General features: G+C 41.1%; 1 protein-coding gene across 4 annotated transcripts in view; it reads right to left on the reverse strand.

Annotated features, from left to right (window-relative positions):
• The window catches only part of ZNF423 (zinc finger protein 423), a 441,008-nt gene that overhangs the window by 168,849 nt on the left and 251,299 nt on the right, over positions 1 to 20,860 (reverse strand). Inside the window, exon 1 of one of the 4 annotated variants that reach the window (XM_056812267.1) lies at positions 8,130 to 8,198. The exons of the other annotated variants lie outside the window; for them this stretch is intronic. The gene's annotated coding sequence lies outside the window, so the exon portion shown is untranslated. Of the gene's footprint in view, positions 1 to 8,129; positions 8,199 to 20,860 lie in introns of those variants that run through there. 4 annotated transcript variants of the gene reach the window in all.

Here is a 20,860-nt window from a genome sequence, read left to right on the forward strand (position 1 = left end):
ATGACATGCGGAATGTTAGCTGGATTGATTTGAATGTGGCAAACCAGCCATATCACCTTATTCCCTTATGACTGCCATCAAGCTGGCTAGGAAGCATTCCATGATGCTAGGCTATCTAAGCCTGAATGAAGGCAACTCACTAACATTCTCCTCTCTACCAACCTACTCCAGGAAGAATGCAAAAGTCAAAAAATGCATGTCACTCCATTGGTCAAAGACCCATCACCACCTATGGAAATCGGGTGCCAGTAACTGGTTCCGAGACCATGGGCAAGTCACAACTTTCTAATTCTCCATTTCCCCAGTTACAAAAATGGAAATAATAATGCTTCTACTACCTATCTCATCTCAGAAAAAAAATACAATGTAAATCTTAACTAAAGGACTATATAATGAGATAGAATTATACAGTACATAGAAAGCAAAGCACAGATACAAGAAAATAGGAATGCAAACACAACTTGACACCTGCTACCTATGTTATCTTGGGCAAGTCATTTATTTATTTTTTCTTGAATTGAAAATTTTTATTTAATTTATTAATTTAAGAAATATTTTTCCATGATTACATGATTCATGTTCTTTCCCTCCCCTCCTCCCTGCCTCCACCCACAGAGCCAACATGCAATTGCACTGGGTTTTACATGTATCCTTGATCAAGACCTATTTTGGGGCAAGTCATTTAATCTCTAAGTGCCCTAACCAGCTCTCCAAGACAAAAGCTAAAGAGTAACTGACCATCTCACCCACCTCCTCACCCAAATGTTCTTCACTAATGTAATCACAGGTCAGGGTCAAAGAGCTGTATTAATGTAATTAATTGTAATGTATTATTTTTTACCTTCTATCACCCCGGATTAGAATAAGCTTTTCAAAGACCAGGGTTCTCCTTCTGAGGCATATGGTAGAACAAGAGGTTTTATGGGAAGAGCCAGCTCTTGTTTAGAGGTGCCTCCCCCAACCTCAACATGACCCAAATTCTACCCCAGAAAGGGTCATCAGTAGGCTGTCCAGATTGCTGGAGAAAGAGGCTTGAGGGGAGAGAGAGGAGAGGGGGCTGGCAGTCAATGCCCAGTCAACATGGGGCCCGGAGGCCTCAGTGGGAAGGAGGAAGTCTGTGGGGAGTGAGCCAGGAAAGCAGCTTGGCAAGGCCTCGCTGCTCCTCATGAGGCTTTGGTGTCCAGCCACCCATCCCCAGCCACAGCACAACCAACCCTCGATCGAGTTCTAGACCTAGTCAATTGTGGGGCTGTCAACCATCAGTCCCGGGCAGAGAAGATTGAAGATCTTATTATAACAAAGGCAAGAACAACTTTGTGAAAACTCGAATGCAACAAGAGCATCGAGACAGTCAAGCAGATTAAAATACAGTGCAGACTGATTCCTTCACACGGCATACGGCGCCCGGGACACTAATATTCGGGTGTGAAATAATGCAAATGTCGACCAAATGTTTATGCCTCGGTTTTCAGTGCACTTTCGATTCCTTTTTTTCTTTAAAAAATGTGCATCCCTTATCCATCTTCTCAGCTCCCACCTAACCCTGCTCCCACCTCCTCCTCCACCTCCCAACCATACCCTGTTGTTTGTCAAGATGACTAGCTGCTGCTAGGAGTGCTGCTTTGGGCCCCGTCGCTGGAAGCCACTCATTCCCCCACGTTGGAATCAGGCTAGAAACAGTCACATGAAGGGGGTAGATGCAAGGACTCTCAGTTCTCTTCTCGTTCTGACACTCTGCTCCAGGGGCCCCAGGTCAGGGCACATTTGGAGATCAAGCAAGCAGGACTAAAGAAACTACAAAGTAGGCCAGCGTCAGGGCTCCAGGGTTCAGAACGAGGACCAACTTCCATCTCAAGCTCGCCCTGACCAACTTACTCAGGGCTGGAATTGAGGCAAGAATGGAATGAGCACCCATAGTCGGGACAGGGCTTGAAGATCAGGGAAGATGGCCCAGGGGAAAGGCCTGTGGACAGGGACTAGGGACCAGCACAACCCTGGCACACAATGGCTTTTATGACATTAAGTCTAAGGGTCTTCCATCCTTGAAATGAACAGCTGGGTGATACAGTACATAAAGAGAACAGTGCCTGGACTCAGGAAGACTCACTTTCTGAGTTCAAATCCAGCCTCAGATGCTTAGGAGGTATATGATCTTAGACAAGTCACTTAACCCTATCTGGCTCAGTTTCCTCATCTGTAAGGTGAACTGTAGAAGGAAATGGCAAATCACTACAGTATCTTTGTCCAGGAAACTCCCAATCTCAAGAAGAGTCAGGCAGAAAAACAACAGTATCCTTAAAGAACCAAAGACTAGGGTTGCAACTGATAACTCTCATTCTATGGAAAAAATGGCTCTATGGGTTTGTATCCCATAGAGATAATAATGAAAAAGACTTGTACAAAAATATTTAAAACTGCGCTCTTTGTGATGGCAAAAAATTGGAAAAAATGAATGGGTGTCCATTGATTGGGGAATGGCTAAATAAACTGTGGTATATGATGTGATAGAATTCTATTGTGCTGAAAAGAATAATGAACTGGAGGAATTCCATGTGAACTGGAACGACCTCCAGGAAGTGATGCAGATTGAAAGGAGCAGAACCAGGAGAATATTATATACAGACACTGATATATTGTGGCACAATTGAATGTAACAGACTTTTCAACTAGGAGTAATTCAATGACCCAGGACAATCCAGAGGAATTTATGTGAAAGAATGCTACCCCATCCAGAGAAAGAACTGTGGGAGGAGAAATGCAAAATAAAAATATATGATCAATCACATGGTTCAATTGGGATATCATTTGGGATTTTGATGTTAAAAGATCACTCTATTGCAAATATGAATAATATAGAAATAGTTTTGAACAATGATACATGTATAACCCAGTGGAACTGCTTGTCAGCTTTGGAAGGGAATCATGAATCATGGAACCATGGGAAAATATTCTAAATTTAAAAAAAAAATCAATGGCTCTAACAAAGGCATGGAGGATACAAACAAGTAAGATACTGCAATGGATAGTTTTGGTCTTGAATTTAAATACTGATCACACAAACTAAGAAAATGTGTGATCCTAGGCAAGTTGACCTCTCATCCTCAGGTTTGCCCCTCTGTAAAATGGAGTCAATTTATAGCACCTACCTCCCAAGGCTGCTGTGAGAATGAAATGAGATAATATTTGTAAAGTGCTTTGTGAAATTTAAAGTATTATATAAATACTATTATGGTAGTTAAAGTTGTTTTTGTAGGATTTAAAGATGTTAAATTTAAAGCAATAAGATCATCTCATCTCTTCATCTGACAGATGTGTAAACCAAAACCTTAGGAGTCAAAATGACTTGTTAATGGTCACAAAAATAGAAAATGATGATGATGGAGACATTCACATGACATTTACAAGTCTGGAAGGAGCTTTCATGATCTGTCCCACAATCTCCTTAGGAAGTCAGTGTTACAATTTTTATTAGCCCTTACGTTACAAAGGAGGAACCTAAAGTCAAGAAGAATTTAGTGATTTGCACATGGTCCCCAAATATCAGTCAGGATTTGAACCCAGGTCATCTCAATCCAGTTTACTTTCTGTTGCTTTTTTTCATTCTTTAGTGGACTGTAACTAACAAAATGCCAGCAGGAGTTTACAGTACACATCTAGATTACTAACAATGACATATTTACAAGTGAAGGAAATGCACGATAATATTATCCTAAAGAAAATACAATTAGTAACATAGGTGTGGCAGTTTTTTAAAAAATTATAAAGCCATTTGAATTATCAGCATTGATACTCTCTCACCAGGATGATCAAAACCTGAAACCAACAAAGATAAATGGAGGGGACAGGATAAAGTAACTCAGGTTCCTTCTGGGGCTCCACTTCTAATATGCTGTGTGGCATTCAGGAGATCCCATGAGCTATCTGTGCTCAGCTGAAGAATTCCCCTTCTCTCCCTCCCCAGGACACTACTGGGGATAATGAGATAATGTCCATAGGATACTTTGAACTCCCAGTGGAAGGAGACAGACAAGTATAAGCTGTTATTATTTCTACTAATAGCAGAATTCTAATTCAAGAGTCCACTTTGAACCTACTCTGGGCTCTTGGAAGTCTCTGCAGAAGGGTGAGAGACAAGCCCGCTTGGTCTGCAAACGCAGGACCCCATATGTTATTAAGTTCAGTGAGTTTAGGATCAGGGTCCAATTTCGACAAGCTAACAAATAATAATAGCTTGCACTTTTAGATTGTTTATAGTTGGAAAAGCATTTAGCAAATATTATCTCATTTGATCTTCGCATCAAGACTGGTGCAGGTGCTAGTATAATCCCCATTTTATAGATGAATACACCAAGGCAGACAGCAGTGAAGTGAATCAACATCAGTGTCTGAAATTGGATTTTCACTCAGGACTTTTTGACTGCAAGTCCAACCCTATCCAATGTGACCTCTAGCTGAGATTTCCACTTCAGTGAGAAGTTGGGGGGAATTTTATTTATTATATAGGTGGAAGAAATTACTTTCTTCTATGGAAGTTGTTGGAAGGATATTTATATGACATATTGTTGGTTTTTTGGTTTGTTTGATTTTTTTTACTATTGTAGGAAATTAACTATCCCTCAGTGATTAAGGAGGTGAATTTGAATCAAGATCAAGTCCTACCTCTGAGAATAGCTGCGTCTGCTTAGATAAGCCAATATTATTAGTTCTTATTTACAAGTTCTACCCTAAGACAGTAGTAGTGATTCCACAAATTATAATATTAAAGCATTGCCAAAAATGTCATTTAAGTGAAAGGAGAAAAACACTTCACTGCTGTCTCTATAAATGCAAGCTATTATTATTCGTTAGCTTTTCCAAATTGGACCCTGATGTTAGAAGTCATTTTAGACTTAACTACTAGAGTATGTATCAAATGCCTGAATTAGGAGGGGCACCTGTATTTGTAGCTGCCACCAGGAAGGAAGTTAGTCAGGTGAGATGACAGTGGGAATGGGGCTCTCAGCAACTCTCTTAAGATTATAAAGTGGAGAGAGACTGGCAATCTGTTCTGGTAAGAGAGAATTTCTTCCTAGGGATAGTCGTCTAGAAGCAGAGAAACCATAGATTCTATTGCTATTCTTATCATCCCAAATGTTACCTTCTCACTTTCACATGACTTACTTCCTTTCTTTCTCCTTACCTTTCCGCCTTCTCTTACCTCCTTTGAAAAAGAAATCCCTTATTTTCTATCTTAATATCAATTCCAAGACAAGAACAGCAAGGACTGGGCAATCGAGGGGGAAAGGGATTTATCCAGGGTCTCGCAGGTAAGAAGTGTCTAAGGCCAGATTCAAACCCAGGTGCTCCTGACTCCAGTCCCCTATCCATTGTGCTACCTAGCTGCCCCCTTCACTTCCCTCTGACAACCTATACTGAATGTAAGTCATTGTGGCTTCCAGAATAAGCACATAAACGAGATTTTCATTCAATCCCTGGATTTCTATGCTTTGACCCGGATTCACCAGCTTGGCTGCCCATCCCCCACTGTCACCCCACATAACTGACTTAAGTCTACCTGTTGGCAGCTACAAAAACAGGCGCCCCTCCTATTTCAAACAATAAATATAACCCTACTAATTAAGTATAAAATGATTTCTAAGCAATCAACTTTAAACTAATATGACATTTTTGGCAATGCTTTTATCCTATAATTAATATAATCATTACTATTGTCTTAAGGTAGAATTTGTAAACATGAATACCAAAAAGGGACTTAATAATAATAAAAGAACTGATATTTACACAGCATTTTGAGTTTATTGCAAAGCATTTTACACACACTAGCTCATTTGAGCCTAACAACAACCTTGTGGAGTAAGTACCACCAGGTATTATTAGCCCCATTTTGTAGATGAGCAAACTGGGATGGGGGAACACAGATTGTTCCCATTCGAACATTACCTCTGGGCCTGATAGAGGAAAACCTGGAACCTAAACCTTGCAAACTGTCCCCGTCTCTACTGCTCCTAATGGTTTATTTAACAGATGGCTGCTGTCTCCATTAAGGGGCACTTTGCACATCAAAATGGTGCTTGTTGAGCCTGGTGACTTGACGGGCGGAACTGTGCTTACATACATTCTTTTAATTGCTGGATCCTTTAAAACACATTTTAATGGGCTAACAACCTCAAATGAAGACAATTAAATACATTATTTAGGTGAAAACTAAATTTTAAATAACAGATACATGTGTGGTTGCTCCCTACTAACCAGGTAGGTAAAATAATTTTTTTTCCAACAGACTGAATCCAATTTCCCCATTATTTACATTAAAATTTCAAAGGTGCTTTTAATGGTGGGTGACATCATTAGCCACTAAAGACACACAGGCTATAGAGCTCAGAGAATGAAGGAGGAGGATTAAGAATCTCAGTACACAAAGAAGCCATGATGTTTTAAAAATAGTTCTGTCTTTGAAATCACAAGCCTGGGATTCAAATTCTAGCTCTGCTACCTAGAAGCTGTGTGATCTTGGACAAGTAATTTAAACTTTCTAGACCTCAGTTTCCCCATTTTTAAAATGAAGGAGTTAGATTAGGTGATCTCTAAAGCCCCTCATCATGGCTATGAATCTATGATCCAATGACTAGGACAGGAAAGGGACTGTCAAAATAGCTCAGGTCAGAAAACCTTTCTGCTGTGACAGCACGTCTTTTGATCTCTGCAATCTGAATTTACTGTTTATAATGCCTGGATTTAAAAAACAAGCCGTCAAATCTCTCCCCTCCTTTTCCTTTTCCTGGGAAGTTCTATATCTGGGGGCCCTATCAAGTTCCCAGACTAAATTATCACAGGAATCAGAGAGCCTGGGCACAGAGGAAAGAGCCAAGCAAATGAGGAAATCAGATAGACAGACAGACAGACAGACAGAGAGGAATAAAGGTTGGAGAATCATTAAAAATGGTCCTTTCACTGCCTTCCCAGCATAAAGCAAGCATCCCCAGAAAAATGGCCAAATCTAGCGTAAAAGAATCTACAGCACACCTAAGGCAAGACTCAGGGCCAAGTGCTAGAATCTTTGGCCAGCAAAAGTTAGGATTGGATAACTCATGTAGCCCCAGAAAAGCCAGAGCCAATGTTCTACCTGTACATGGTTGGGGGGCCCATGGACAGAAAGGCAGGAGCTCGCCTTTCACCTTGAAGACACAGCCAACGTGACCTCAACAAACATATAAGCAGTCTGCACTCCTCTATCCCTTAGACAAATTTACTTAGTGCTGAAATTGAAAATGCAATTGAGTCCTAGTTTTATTGAAGAAATTAAACAGACCAAGAAAGAAAAAAAGCCACCCCACATTAATTTACTGGAGTGTTTGCTGTGGTTAAATTCTAGAACAGGGCAGCCCAGTGGGGGGCAGGGAGAAGGACAAACCCCAGCCATTTTGGAGAAAATCAAGCAGGGTATTGGCTCTCCCTAGATTCCCTCCCCTTCCCACTTCACAGCATGCTTGAAGCTGGGCAAAACTTTTCCTCAAAGAGCCAGAGCCCCCCAAACCCCAAGATTGAATTTAGCGGGTTTTATTATTTGTTGTTGTTTTTTCACTGCTCGGGAAAAGGGGAGGGAGGAAGGGGAACGTTGGAAATAACACCTCATTAAATAATCTTCATCAGGCTTCAAGAAGTGACACAGTGAGGGTCGGTAGGACGGATGCTCAGCTCGACTCGGGATAAACGAAATGCTTTCAGGGTTGAATCACTGTTTTTCTTTACTCCCCTTGGAAATGCAGCAGAACCCATATTCTGTGGTGCTCCGTGGACTTGGGACTGAAAACAGCTGCACTCTAATTACATGTAAAGTGTACCAAAACATCCCTTTTATCACAGACTGTAAATCTGTTAGCATCTGTCTCTCCTTTGTTTCTTCCACAAGATACAAGCTTGTTTCTACATTTTTCTCACCTGTAGCGGTGATTAAAATTCATTATAAATGAAAGGAGTGAACACTAAAACAAGTTCCTCTGTGTACAGTTCTAAACTCAAATTAGAAACAGCTGTTTGCTAATTCATGCAGTGATGTTTTGTCGTGCTCTGTGAATCAATAATAACTCACCCTATTGCTGTAGAAATTTTAGGATAATCCATATATTTACCTTGGTGGTTGATTCCCAAAGTGAGAATGCCAGGGTAGAACTTCAGACTTCCTTCAGAGGGGCATGAGAGGCAAGAATGGGGTATGGGGTGGATTCTGTCTCTCTCCTCCCAATGGGAAGGGGCCCAGCTGGAATCACTCAGCTCCTCCCCTTTCACTACCACCCCCATGCCACAAAAAAATAAATAAATAAAAGCAGAGAAGGAGGACCCTACAGAACCAAATAAAATCTAAAACTTTCTTCTCTTACCCCCTCCAAAACACTCCCCCCAATTAAAAATCGATCTTAATTAGACAACTGTCTGTATACATCCTCACACTGCCAGCAAGAGTGGAAAAATGAAGTTTACTAGGGACCCAGAACAATTTAAAACTATTACGTCTAGGTGGGGCTTCTCTCTAAGAAACTAATCCTTTGCCTGTGATTAAGCGTGTTTGGATAGCATTTTGCCAGTCTATATGATTTCAGCCGCAGTAGCTAGAATTACCGTCTGCAAAGTCTCCTCTTGCTTTTGTGAAACTTCAAAGGCAGGGCTTGGCAATCGCTTTGCCCATTTGGAAGAAAAGTGCACGTGGCTCCCAGAGCTCAGTCCAAGCATCTCAATTCTAAACTCCCGGGTTCTGGGAACAGAAGGGCGGATTGGGAGACAAAATCTTCAATGGCGCCCTATTGTTCCCTACATGAAGTCCAAACTCCTCTGCCAGGCTTTCAAGGCCCTCCACAATCTGTCTCCCCTCCTCCCCAACACATACCTTGCACTCTAGTCGAGTTTGTCTCTGCACCACCCCACAAACATGCTGTGCCCATTCATTCATTCAACAAACCTATCCTGAATGCTTACTATGTACAAGGCATCATTCTTAGCGCCGGGGAGACATGAAGAAAAAGGAAGGTAGTCTCTGCTCTCTTATCCCCCTAGTAGGGGAGAGTAAGACATGTACACTGCAATAAATATGCTACAGAGTAGACTAGAAGACGCTCCTAAGAGGTACGATCATTGCTGTGGATCAGATGAGGAAGCTTTTGTTCCTGTTATCCTTGCCCACAATGCTCTCCTCTCTCCCTTGTTACCCATCCATATTGCCTCCAAAAACCAACTTGCCCAGTATTGCCTTCCCTGTACATAAGGGTGGTACAGTAGAAATAACACTGGCTCTGGAGTCCCAAATCTCACCCGGATCTTCCTGCCTGGGTGATATTGGGCAAGTCGCCTAACCACACTGGGCCTGGGTTTCTTCCTGTTTAAAATGAAGGTATAGGAACTAGGGCTCTGGTGTTAAACTCAAAAATAAATAGGGGTCACTCACTTGTGCATAAGGATCCCTGTGGGTCACAGATAGACTTATTTTGAAAATGAGATATTATATGCATTTTACTTTATTTTTATTTATTTTGGAATTTCTGAATTATTTCTTTTTTTAATTTTCTGTCCTAGAATCAATACTGTGTATTGAATGTTCCAAGGCAAAAGAACAGTAAGGCTAGGGGGCTAGGCAACTGGATTTAAATGACGTGACCAGGATTACACAGCTGGGAGGTATCTGAGGTCAGGTTTCAACCCAACTGCCAACTGGATAGATGGATGGATGGATGGATGGATGGATGGATGGATGGATGGATAGATAGATAGATAGATAGATAGATAGATAGATAGATAGATAGATAGATAGATAGATAGATAGACAGACAGACAGATAGACAGACATAAAAAGATAGATGTGTAGTTAGATGGATAGGATGGATGTAAAAAGATAGCAAGACAGACAGATATATAGAGATAAAAAGATAGACAGATAAAATAGGATAGATATAAAAAGACAGATAGACATGTAGATAGATAGCTGGACAGATATAATTGCCTAGCCCTTACTGCTACACACACACACACACACACACCCCTGCCCCTCCCAATTACACTTTAATCTGATTCCACCTATACTTGGGAGAATTGTATGCCAATGTATCTGACAGTCTGGCCTAGATGGTTCTGGAGGTCCCTTTCAGCACAAAATAATGATAGCGGCATTTATATACAACAACTTTAAGATTTGAAAAAGACAATGTATGTTCATCCACTTGATCTTCACAAACCACTGCTGAGATTATCTCAAATTTTCAGAGAAGGAAATGGAAGCAGGTGTTGGGTTAAATCATTTGCCCAGAGTCACACGGACTGAGAAAGGGTACGAACTCAGGTGTTCCTCCCTCCAGGCCCAGTGCGCTCTATCCACAGGGCCACCTAGCTGCCCGCAATATGTTCCTGGCCCTTCTAGCCCATCATGCTATCATTCTCCCTCCATTCTCTGAAAAGTTCATAGACCGCATCACAAGCACTTAATGAGACATCCTTCCACTGTGTCCACTGCAGTTTCCCTTGGGTTGGACCAGGGTCCCCATAGAGGCTGTTGGGTTTTTTTCAAGAGCCATGCTTTTTCCTTCTCTCCTATCTCTCACAGTGACAGGGCCCCTTGTCCATAACAGAGCCTAAGCACATTTTTGGATGAAAGAATTCATTCAACAAACAGATATAGTGAGCTCTTGCTATGTACAAGGACTTATCTTGGATACTAAAATGGTGTAACCCACTCCTTCTACATATTCCTACAGCTGAGGCCAATAACTACTTTATAAAGGCTTATTTATCCCTTCTCCGGACCTAACTGGTCTCCAGTTTCTATAAATAACTTACTGTGGGACCCAGAACAAGATACAGCCCCTCTCTGGAACTCAGTTGTATGATGACAAAATGAAGGGGTTGGGCGAGGTGATCTAGGACCCTTCCAGCCCTGACATGCTTGGCACATTCTGAAATCTATCCAGGTAAGTAGCTAAGTGGTGCAGGACTGGGATCACTGCTATGGAGTCAAACACCTGAATCCAACCTAAGACATGAACTTAGCTGGGTAACCCCTGAGCAAGTCACTTAACCACTGTCTGCCTCATTTCCCTCACCTATAAAATGGAAAAACTAATAGCATCTATTTCATAGGGTTATTGAGAGGATAAAAATGAGATATGTTATATTACTATGCAAACACTATACTACTATTTGCTACTTTTATTATTATATGAATTCTATTACTCTATTATTATATGTTTTACCCTTTGCCTTCTTTTCTTTACACTCAATCACTCCAGGACTGTTAAGACTATTTAAATCTTTATGATAACAAAAAACTAAAAATCAAACCAGCATCAAATTCATTTTCTTCAAGTTTTATCTGTACCCGTACCACTTTCACTGAACCTTCCTGGGGGAAGAAAATTTTCCTCATGCCAATTAAATGCACAGCCAGCTGCATTGAATGGTGGTAATAAGTATCACAGAGTATTCCCAAACTTTGCTGCTAGTTGTACTCAGTAGGCTATGAGACTTTGGTTTTGATACACATTATGTACCCATTTCTTGGGTGGATGTAACTCCTGCTAAGCAAAGTTAGTAGAAAGAAATATTTAACAATGAGATTATGGTTGTTCGTTTTTTAATGCCTACAGGGTTCTAATCATTGTGCATTAAAATCTTCAACCTGACTCTAACTCCATAAAGGCCAGAATCTGAATACCATCTTTATCCCTATCTTATCCTCAGTTTACCAGGTTCTACCAGCAGCAAAATTATCTTACTAGGAAAGAGCTATGGGGGAACTCGAGCCAAAAAAAAGTCTCTACCCACTGAGTCCTCTTCCTCTCTGGTATACTCATTTAATGAATGAATGGATTGCTTTTTACAGTGGCTCTAGTCCTGAAAAGTTTTACATTGGATTTTTAATATGCCAGCCTAGACTGCTATTGACTTCTGTCTTCAATCTGAACTGCCCTATCTTCTCTATAGACTTTTTAGCTTTAAATTTCTCTACTTGTCTAACCCTGGCTGAGCCCCGAATGGCGAGGGCACTATAAACAAATGCTTAATCACAATTAGGCCAACTTTCATTTGAAGGTATTCTTTAAGGAATCCCAGTCTCTAATTTAAAAATGGAAAAAAATTGAATTTTCAAAAGCTAAATTTTCTTAAAGTGGGACCCACCTGCATGATATGTTTCTGATAATATCCTTTTCTGATTGGCTAAAGGATATCCCTAATTAGGAGCAGATTTTTTGGTTAAATCACACTAGCAGCCTGTCTGACCTCACCATTAAGCCAGGTAATGTTAGATTAAACAAAACTTTTTTTTTCCTCATCTCACCTAAAACATTCTAGATATAAACAGGTTCTTGGGGGGTGGAAGAGGGTGATTTATTCTGCCAATGGCCACACCTCTGCTTTCCTCCATTGATAATCTAGGGGCTGACTACAGTAAACAGGACAGGGCTGGGTACTCTAGAAAGAGGCATCCTCTCTCTCCACATGGCACAGGTGTGGCTCACTCTCACTCCCTTGACGCGGTGACTCACCCATGCTCTAGAGGGACAGTCCCTAGAGACTACATGGGACTTTGAAAACCAACGCCCAGCCCCGCTCCTGGCCCACTACAGAGAATAGCCAATTATCCACTTTGGAGGCTGTGGTTAGAGGCAACACCTGTCCACTCAGGCCTGCTTTGAACGCCAGCTCCCCCACATGCCCTCCCCTTCCTGAAAAAGCTGGCCCTCATTACCTCAGAGAGCTCATCTCCCAGAAGACGAACTCCCGGTCTGAGCGGCCCCGCAGGGTCTTTAGATTTCCTTCCCCCCACCATGAGCGAGCGCTCCAGAGGGAGGTCACAGGCAGGGCATGGCAGGAGACCCCTGTATTCTGCTGGGCTTCTGGCTGGATCAGGAGCTGATGTTAGCTCAAAAGCACAAAGTTGGTTCCAAGAGCCCTCTGGGACACAACTGCGGGTCTCAATAGGATTACAAAACTCAAAACTAATCAACACCTGGTGCTGAGACCCAAAGCAGGTGCCATGGGCCATACCCAGTCCCAGATACAGACTCTCAAGGACCACTCCTTTCATTTAGAACTCCCTCCCAGCTGAGAATAAAGGATACAGGGTCTTTTTTCCCCCGGTGCCCACATTTCTCATCTTGGAAATAACACTAGAAGAGGAATCAAGGGAAAGAGATTCTAGTTCCAGCTCTGCCACTAGTTATCTGTATGACCCCCACCCATAAAAGTCAATAAATCATTCTTGGACTCAGCTTCTCCATCTACAAAATGGGGACAATTAAACCATTCCTGCCTATTTGGAAAAGCTGCTGTGAATGAAAGGAAATAATATAAATTAAAATGCTTTGAAAAATGTAACGTCCTGTAACTAAGGGTACTTTAATGTTAGCCTTCTTGTAAATGACTAAACTAAAATGCAGAGAGAAGCCTGGTTCTGGGGTCAGAGAAGCTGGGTTCAAATGCCACCTCTGATACTGTCTTGTTTTTGTGGCCTTGGGCAAGTTAATGTACCTTGTAAAAATAAAAGGCAGACTGTAAAATTAATAAAGCAATGGATTGATTATTGATTATAAACTGATTTAGGTAGTCTGCTTGCTGTGCTTATAACCTCCACATCTATAAAATGACTAAATTGGGCTAATTAACCTCAGATGCTCCTTCCAGCTCTAGACCTAGCATCCTAGGGCCACCTTCAAAAAGTAGTTCCAAGAATATATCTTTGATTGGGTGACCACAGGGTGCTTATTTTGGAGAATGATAAAGGATTGTCACCTTGCAAACTTGGATGATGTCCAAACGTGCCAGTGCCCTTTGTTGCCTGTTATGGGTTTGCCATATGCAAATTTATGCAAATTATTTTCTGTTTTCTTAATACTATCATTGGTACCATCAGTTGAACTTTACAGGTCAAAATGATACTTTCAATTACTTACCATTAAATTCATTTTTCCGATCTTTGTTTGCAATGAATAATGTATGAAAACGACAAAATAAAATAATGTTTAAAAAAAAATTCATTTTTCAAACTTCATGGAGTAAGAAATCCCCCATAATTTTAGTATGAGGTCACTTTATCTCCTACATTACTGAAAAAACAAGATCATCCACCAACGGTTCCCCCTTCCTCAAAACACCTTTACCGAAATCCACATTTTCTCCTTCTTAGCACCAATTTCTCAGGCATTCTTTCTCTCCTCAACCTCTCCTTAGACATGGGCTCCTTCTCTATCATCTACACACATACCCAAGTTTCCCTTGTTCTGAAAAAGCCTTCACTTAACTGAAAATTCTCACAAGGAAATTTTGCATCATGTTCCGTAGGAAGGAGTCTAGACACCATCCAGAGAGAAGGCAGAAACAGACTCCAGGAACTGCAATGCAATCAATGGCTAGGGTGGATTCCCATCCATGCAGAGAGAAGAGTGATATTAGGTACATTCTTATTTAAGCCTAGGCGAACAACAAGTTTTCAGTAATAATAATAATTAATTTCTTCATATTTAGCAGTCAAGAAGTTTAATTTGGGGGGATAAGAAGTTACATAAAATTCATCTGTTTTGAGGAAGGGGCTGAAAAGGAGTTTGCAGGGAGCCACCCCCTCCTCCCAATAAAACCCTCATAATATCATGTTAAGATTTTGAAGGGACCTTGGAGATCATCTAAGCCAACTTCTTGATTTTACAAGGAAAGAAACTAAGGCCCCAGAGAGGGCCAGTGACCTACCCAAAGTAACAAGGGAAAGCTCATTCAACTCTTAATGAAACTGAGACTCAGCTGACATGGAGTCAAAGTGAGTTCAAATCTCATAGATTCATAGACTGTCAGACCTGGAAGGGACCTCAGAGACTACCTTTTCCAAATGCTTCATTTTACAAAAAAGGAAACGGAAACCCAGAGTTAGGATCAGAGCAGATTCTTAGCCAGCATTCCCCATCAGGCTGTCCAAACGTGGCTCTGGCCTTTCCAGAATAGCAGTTCCTGGTCTTGTTACTCAGTAAAAAGAATGGACTCTGGTCCTTCCAGGTGCCTTCAGCAACAACATCACCACTACCATGATAACCACCCTCTCCAGGGAAAGTTTAGATTCGCAGAATAGAAAGGCCCTGAGGATGGGCAAAGAAAAACCAGTCCTAGGAAGCTGTGGTTCCCTCTCCAGTCAGTGGAGTGTTTCCAAGATGGACCCCTCTTCTCTCACAAGGCAGTCTTTGATGGTAAAAAGAGGAATCTGAAGCCCAGAGAACTTAAGTGACTTGCCCAAGGCATAACCAGGATTCAAATATCAAACCTCTGCCTCAAAATGAAGTATCTGAGCATCTCATCACAGCCAAACTCCTTTAGCAAGGCCTCTTGGGAAACAATATGTTTAGCAACATTTTTCCCCTGACTAAATTTAAGGAGCATATATGTTGGGGAGGTGTAGCTAAGTGGCTCAGTGGATAGAGTACCAGGCCTGGAGTAAAGAAGATCTGAGGTTGAAGCTGTCTTCAAACACTTCATAGATAAGCAACTAGGAGCAAATCACTTAACCAGTGTTTGCCTTTGTTTCCTCATCTGTAAAATGGAAATATTAATATGCCGACTTCCAAGGGTTGTTATGAGGATCAATTATTATAACTGTGAAGCTCCTGGCATAATGCCTGGCATGGAATAAGTGCCATATAAATGTTAATGATTAGTAATATTATCATTATTTTATTTAACTGGATTGTTTGTGTCCTTTGATTTTCAACCTCATGCTCCAGATCAACCATCAGGCTCTAGGAATTAGGAAGGTTGAAGAAGCTTTTGAAGATAGAAAAGACATGTGTTTCTTCAGTCAAGCATAGCCCAGCTGTTCTCTCCCTTTTCCCCCATCCACTTGAAGGAGACCTTCTCCACTGGTTGATCATGATGGGGGAAAAGCCAAGGAAAAGTATTTCCTGGGCAGCTTCGGATCCCAAGCTGTCCTGTCTTCCTGGACTTGGAGGGTCTGCAGTTCAGTCCTTTAAAAACCATTCACTGTCTACACTGCAGTCCTAAGTCAAGGCAAGGCCTTTCTTCTCATCCCATTTGCCTTACTTTTCGCCAAGGAACCCCAGAATCAATCAAGTTGCTACTGCTCTCCCATTGTTCAAACTCTAATTCTGTCTGAACATGACCCAATCCCCACCCTACCTGCAAGTTCCCACTCTTGCCTTCTTCCTTCGAGAAAAATAACAATTTATCAGTATTCCTTAAGATTTTCCATCCTGGGGCATATTTTACCCCCCAAACTCTAGTCCCCTGTGGCCCAGTCCTTGTTATGACTTTGACTGTCTCCTATCAGTCACTCAAAATCACTATATTATACTTCTCCTCCCTTTCACAACCCAACTCAGTCAAGGTCTCCTCGCCTTCTCAACCCCAGCCTCCAACACTCTGGCTTCCAACCTCGACCCTCCAATGAAATTGCTCTCTCTTGAGCTACCTAGAGATCTCAACTACAAAATGCAATGGCCTTTCATTCTACTATCTCATGTTGGCAGTTTTTTAACACTTTATCTTTAATTCTCTCCTTTCTTGACTTCCATGGAACTCTTCTCTTGGTTTTCTTCCTACTCCTTTTACAGTCTTCTTTGATGGAACATCCTGTTCCTGCTTGTTAAGTGGGTCTTGGGATGGGCCTGAAGGCTCTATTCTGGACCTTCTCATTAAACACTCTCCCAGAAAGCTCTTCAGCTCCCATCAGTTCAAGTATCCTCTCCATGCATATGATTCCCAGATCTCTTTATCTAGCCTTATTCTCTCTAGCCCTTCATTACCTTGCCTGCTGGACACCTCCACCTGGATGTCCTATAAGGATCTCAAGTTTTAACATGTACCAAAAAAATTAAAAAAAAAAAACCTCTTTCCTCCAAACTTCTTTATTTCTTTTGAGAAAACATCAAACCTTCCAGATACCTAAGTTTACAACTTCAGAATCATCTTCCACTTTCTCTCCTCATTATGTTGAGAAGTCATGGCCATTCTACCTCCACAGTATCTCCCCTGTCTGCCCCCTTCTTTCTACCCACACAGACACTAAATTGAGACTCCAAAAATACAAATCAAAAATCTTCAGTGGCAACTAATTGCTTCAAGAATAAAATAAAAATTCCCCACCCTGGCATTTAAAGTCTCCCATAATATGGCTCCTATTACCCTTTCCAGTTAGATTTCAAATTGCTCCCCCATGTTTTCTACCTTTATTACCTTAAGTAAATCACTTATCCTCTTCTAAATCTCAATTGCCTCAACTGGAAAAGAAATTTAAAAAAAAAATACTTGCATTGCCTGGCTTATGCAACTGCTGTAAGAAAAGCACTTCGTAAACCTTAGAACAGTTTTTTAAAAAAGTAAATTATTACAATCTCCCATATGTGCCCCCACAATGTCTAAAACATCACCGATCTTATGTCTTTCTAAGATCATGAGGCAGAGTTGTTTCTCTAAACTCAGGACTCCTGCTCTCACTAACAAAGACGTCACCCAGAACCTCACCCAGATCCCATTACTATAGGGGGCAGCTGGAGTGGGCTGGGCCCATCCCATTCAACTCCAAAGATTTCCCAAGAAAAAGAAGAATCATTTTGCCACAGCAGCTGAAGTGTTCCAGCCAGCACCACAGGCCACTCTGTGGGGCTCCCTCACCCTTTATATTCATCCAAATCTACAACTCAGCAGAGAAAATTTCCATTTCCCCGGATTTTCGTTTTTTTTCTGCCTAGAGAAAAATTGCTGTACTGAGCTTCATTGCTAAGCTTTCAAGCCTACAGTGTTATTAGAACCAGTTGTAGAAGAAAAAATAAAAGCATCTTGTTAAAATACTAAAAAAGCAGTCAATTCCAGCCACTCAGCCTGAACTGAGGGGCAAAAGAAGCATTTTCCAAGTTCAAAGCTAGTCTTGACATTGTTTGGGTAAAATTCATAGTTCTTTCAGTTGCTACAGCTGAAGTGGGATGTTTAGGCACAGGAACCATCGGATTTGGAGGTAGACATTGAAGAACTGAAAACCTCATTTCAGAGGGAAAGAAACTGAGAACCAGAGAGGGAGGGCAACTTACCCGAGGTAATAAAGCAGCACAGAACAGATTTGAAACTAGATCCTGTAGAATAGTTAGCTTGGAAAAGAGAATGCTGGGGATGAGATGCAATCGCTGTCCAATTATTTGAAGGGCTGTCATGTAGAAGAGAGATTAGACATTTTTCCTTTGACTCAAAGGGTAGATATATATGCAGTGAATAAAAAGGGCAAAGAGGTAGATTTAGATTCAAGGTAGTTCTTAATCATTGAGGTCCTGGAGCCAGGTCTAAATAGCCTCTGGTTAAATTTTCCGTGTGAGAATTTACAACACAGAAATGGGCAAATATTACAAATCAGGGTTTGGCTTATTGTTTTGTTTTGCCCACAATGGCGAAAGCAATAGGGAAAATATTCATAAGGCAAATTAAATTTAAATGTGTGTTCAACATACAGCTTTTGTTTTTGTTTTTTTGGGGCGGGGATCACTTATTAGATACTATCAGCACTCTGGTGGAACAAACCAAGTGGACTGGGCTGCCTTGGGAGTCAGTGAGTTCTTGCTCACTCACTCTTCAAATAAAAGCTGAAGGACCACATCTCAGATATGGGTTGAACCAAGTAGCCACTAGGGTCACTTCCAATTCTCAAATTCTGTAATTCTGTGGCTATTTCTATTCTTACCACCATGGCATTAAGGGAAGCAAGCTCTCTTACGTCATGTTAGTATACATTTATTAAGTTCTAGCTATATGCCAGACATTGTCCTCAGCAAAGAAAGGCAAAAATAATCCCTGTCCTCGAGGCATTGGCGTTGGGATGGGAGAGACGCTACCTACAAACAACTATGTACATACAAGAGATAATGGTTTCATAGATGCGGTTAGAGCTAGATAGAGGAGAAAGAGCTAAAAACAGAGATGGACATTGGAAAGAAGCTCAAAGGGAAGGTAGGAGCACTGAGGGGGACAGAGAAAAAAGCCCCTTGCAGAAGGCAGGACTTGAAGCAAGCCAGGAGACAATGGACAGATAGAACCTTCGAGGCATGGGGAACAGCCAGTAAAAAGAGAAGGAGTAAGGAAATGAAGGCTCCTGTGTGAAGAAGAGCAAGCTGACCAATGTTACTGAATTAAAAGAGGACTTAAAAAAAGCAAAGGATAAGAAGATTCGAAGAGTAGAAAGAGGGCAGGTTGTATAAGGTTTTAAAAGCTGGAGGATGTTATATCTAAGCTTAGAGGTAACAGGGAGCCATTGTAGTTTATTGAGGATGAGGGGATCACTTGAACAGCTGAGTGGAAAATTGTCTGGAATGGACAGAATTCTGGAAGGGAAACCACTCAAAGATTACTTCAATAGTCCATGTATGAATTTTTACGGCTTGGGGAGAGCAGGTCACAGAGAGTATTAATAATCATTTTCCCATAAGTCTTAGATACATGCATGTGTCTGTGCTTCCTCAAATAGGGATAGAACTTCTGTAATGAATTTAATCATATAACTGCATTTCTCAGAGAGCTGCACTGTATCTCCTTATTAGATGGTAAACTTCAGGACAACAGGATATACACTTTACCTAAAACTTTGTGAATCCTACTAGTTTTTCAGCTTCCTCAAAATCCCTCTTCCCTATTTTTCTGAAAAATTGGATAAATAAGAAGGTTGCAAATAGCAGGAAAGTACTGATGGGTATTAATATATGGATGAAAACCTGAGATACTGCTTACCATACTTACTATTAACAAAAATAATTATGTAAAATGTCATCATGAATAAAACCATTCCTGACCCTGGATAACCAAAAAGACCTATCTATTCATAAGAACTGGTTGTTTCATTTCCCTCCTTCCTCAAAGCTAGCATCTACCTGAGAAGCATCTCCAAAAGTACTGTGCCAATGTATTCTTCTGCCTCTTGCTTCTAAAATTGTTTAAAAAGAGGCAAGGTTATCTTTTTTTTTAAAGTGATAAGCACTCAGAAGGCTATGAAGTACTATTTTGCCAGTAACAACAGGGATTTTTGACAAGCACTTCTGAGAAATAAAGGCAAAACAAGAAAGAAAGAAAGAAAGAAAGAAAGAAAGAAAGAAAGAAAGAAAGAAAGAAAGAAAGAAAGAAAGAAAGAAAGAAAGAAAGAAAGAAAGAAAGAAAGAAAGAAAGAAAGAAAGAAAGAAAGAAAGAAAGAAAGAAAGAAAGAAAGAAAGAAAGAAAGAAAGAAAGAAAGAAAGAAAGAAAGAAAGAAAGAAAGAAAGAAAGAAAGAAAGAAAGAAAGAACAGGACACTAGCAATACAATGAGTGAGGAGAAAAAAAAAGGTATATATAGATGCTAGAAGAATATAAATTGTGGCAATATAAATAAGTGATTCTCTCCTCCTGAGTACATATCATGTCATGATAGTATGTCTGTTGGTCTTAAAATATATTTCCAAATCATCTTTTTTTTTTCATTTGTACATAGTTGATCAAGACACTTGACTAAAGAGAGCAAAGAGAACTACATGGTCCTTGCCCACTCTGAGCTGACAGTCAAAGACTGCCATAGAGAAAGAGGCAGACACTTGAGATGTTGTAGTCACTCCAGCTGCTCTGGGTCTGGACAGCCACATACCCCAGGCCCCACACTGTGCCCTCTATTGGGAAGCAGAATCAGCAGTGGAGGCAGTGGGTGTGCTAGAAGATGGCGGGGAGAGAGCTGCTCCCGCTGGAAGCTCAGGAGTTAATGAGCCTGACCGCTCCATCTGACCCTCGCCTGAGCACAGAGGGGTCCGCTCTGGCAAGACAGCCCCAGCAATCCCTAAGGCCTCTGCGCATTATGGCAGAATGCAATTAGTTCAGTCTCTGTGCCTA

Source organism: Monodelphis domestica, chromosome 1 (assembly GCF_027887165.1).
Source record: "Monodelphis domestica isolate mMonDom1 chromosome 1, mMonDom1.pri, whole genome shotgun sequence".
In the NCBI taxonomy this organism is placed as follows: Eukaryota; Metazoa; Chordata; class Mammalia; order Didelphimorphia; family Didelphidae; genus Monodelphis; species Monodelphis domestica.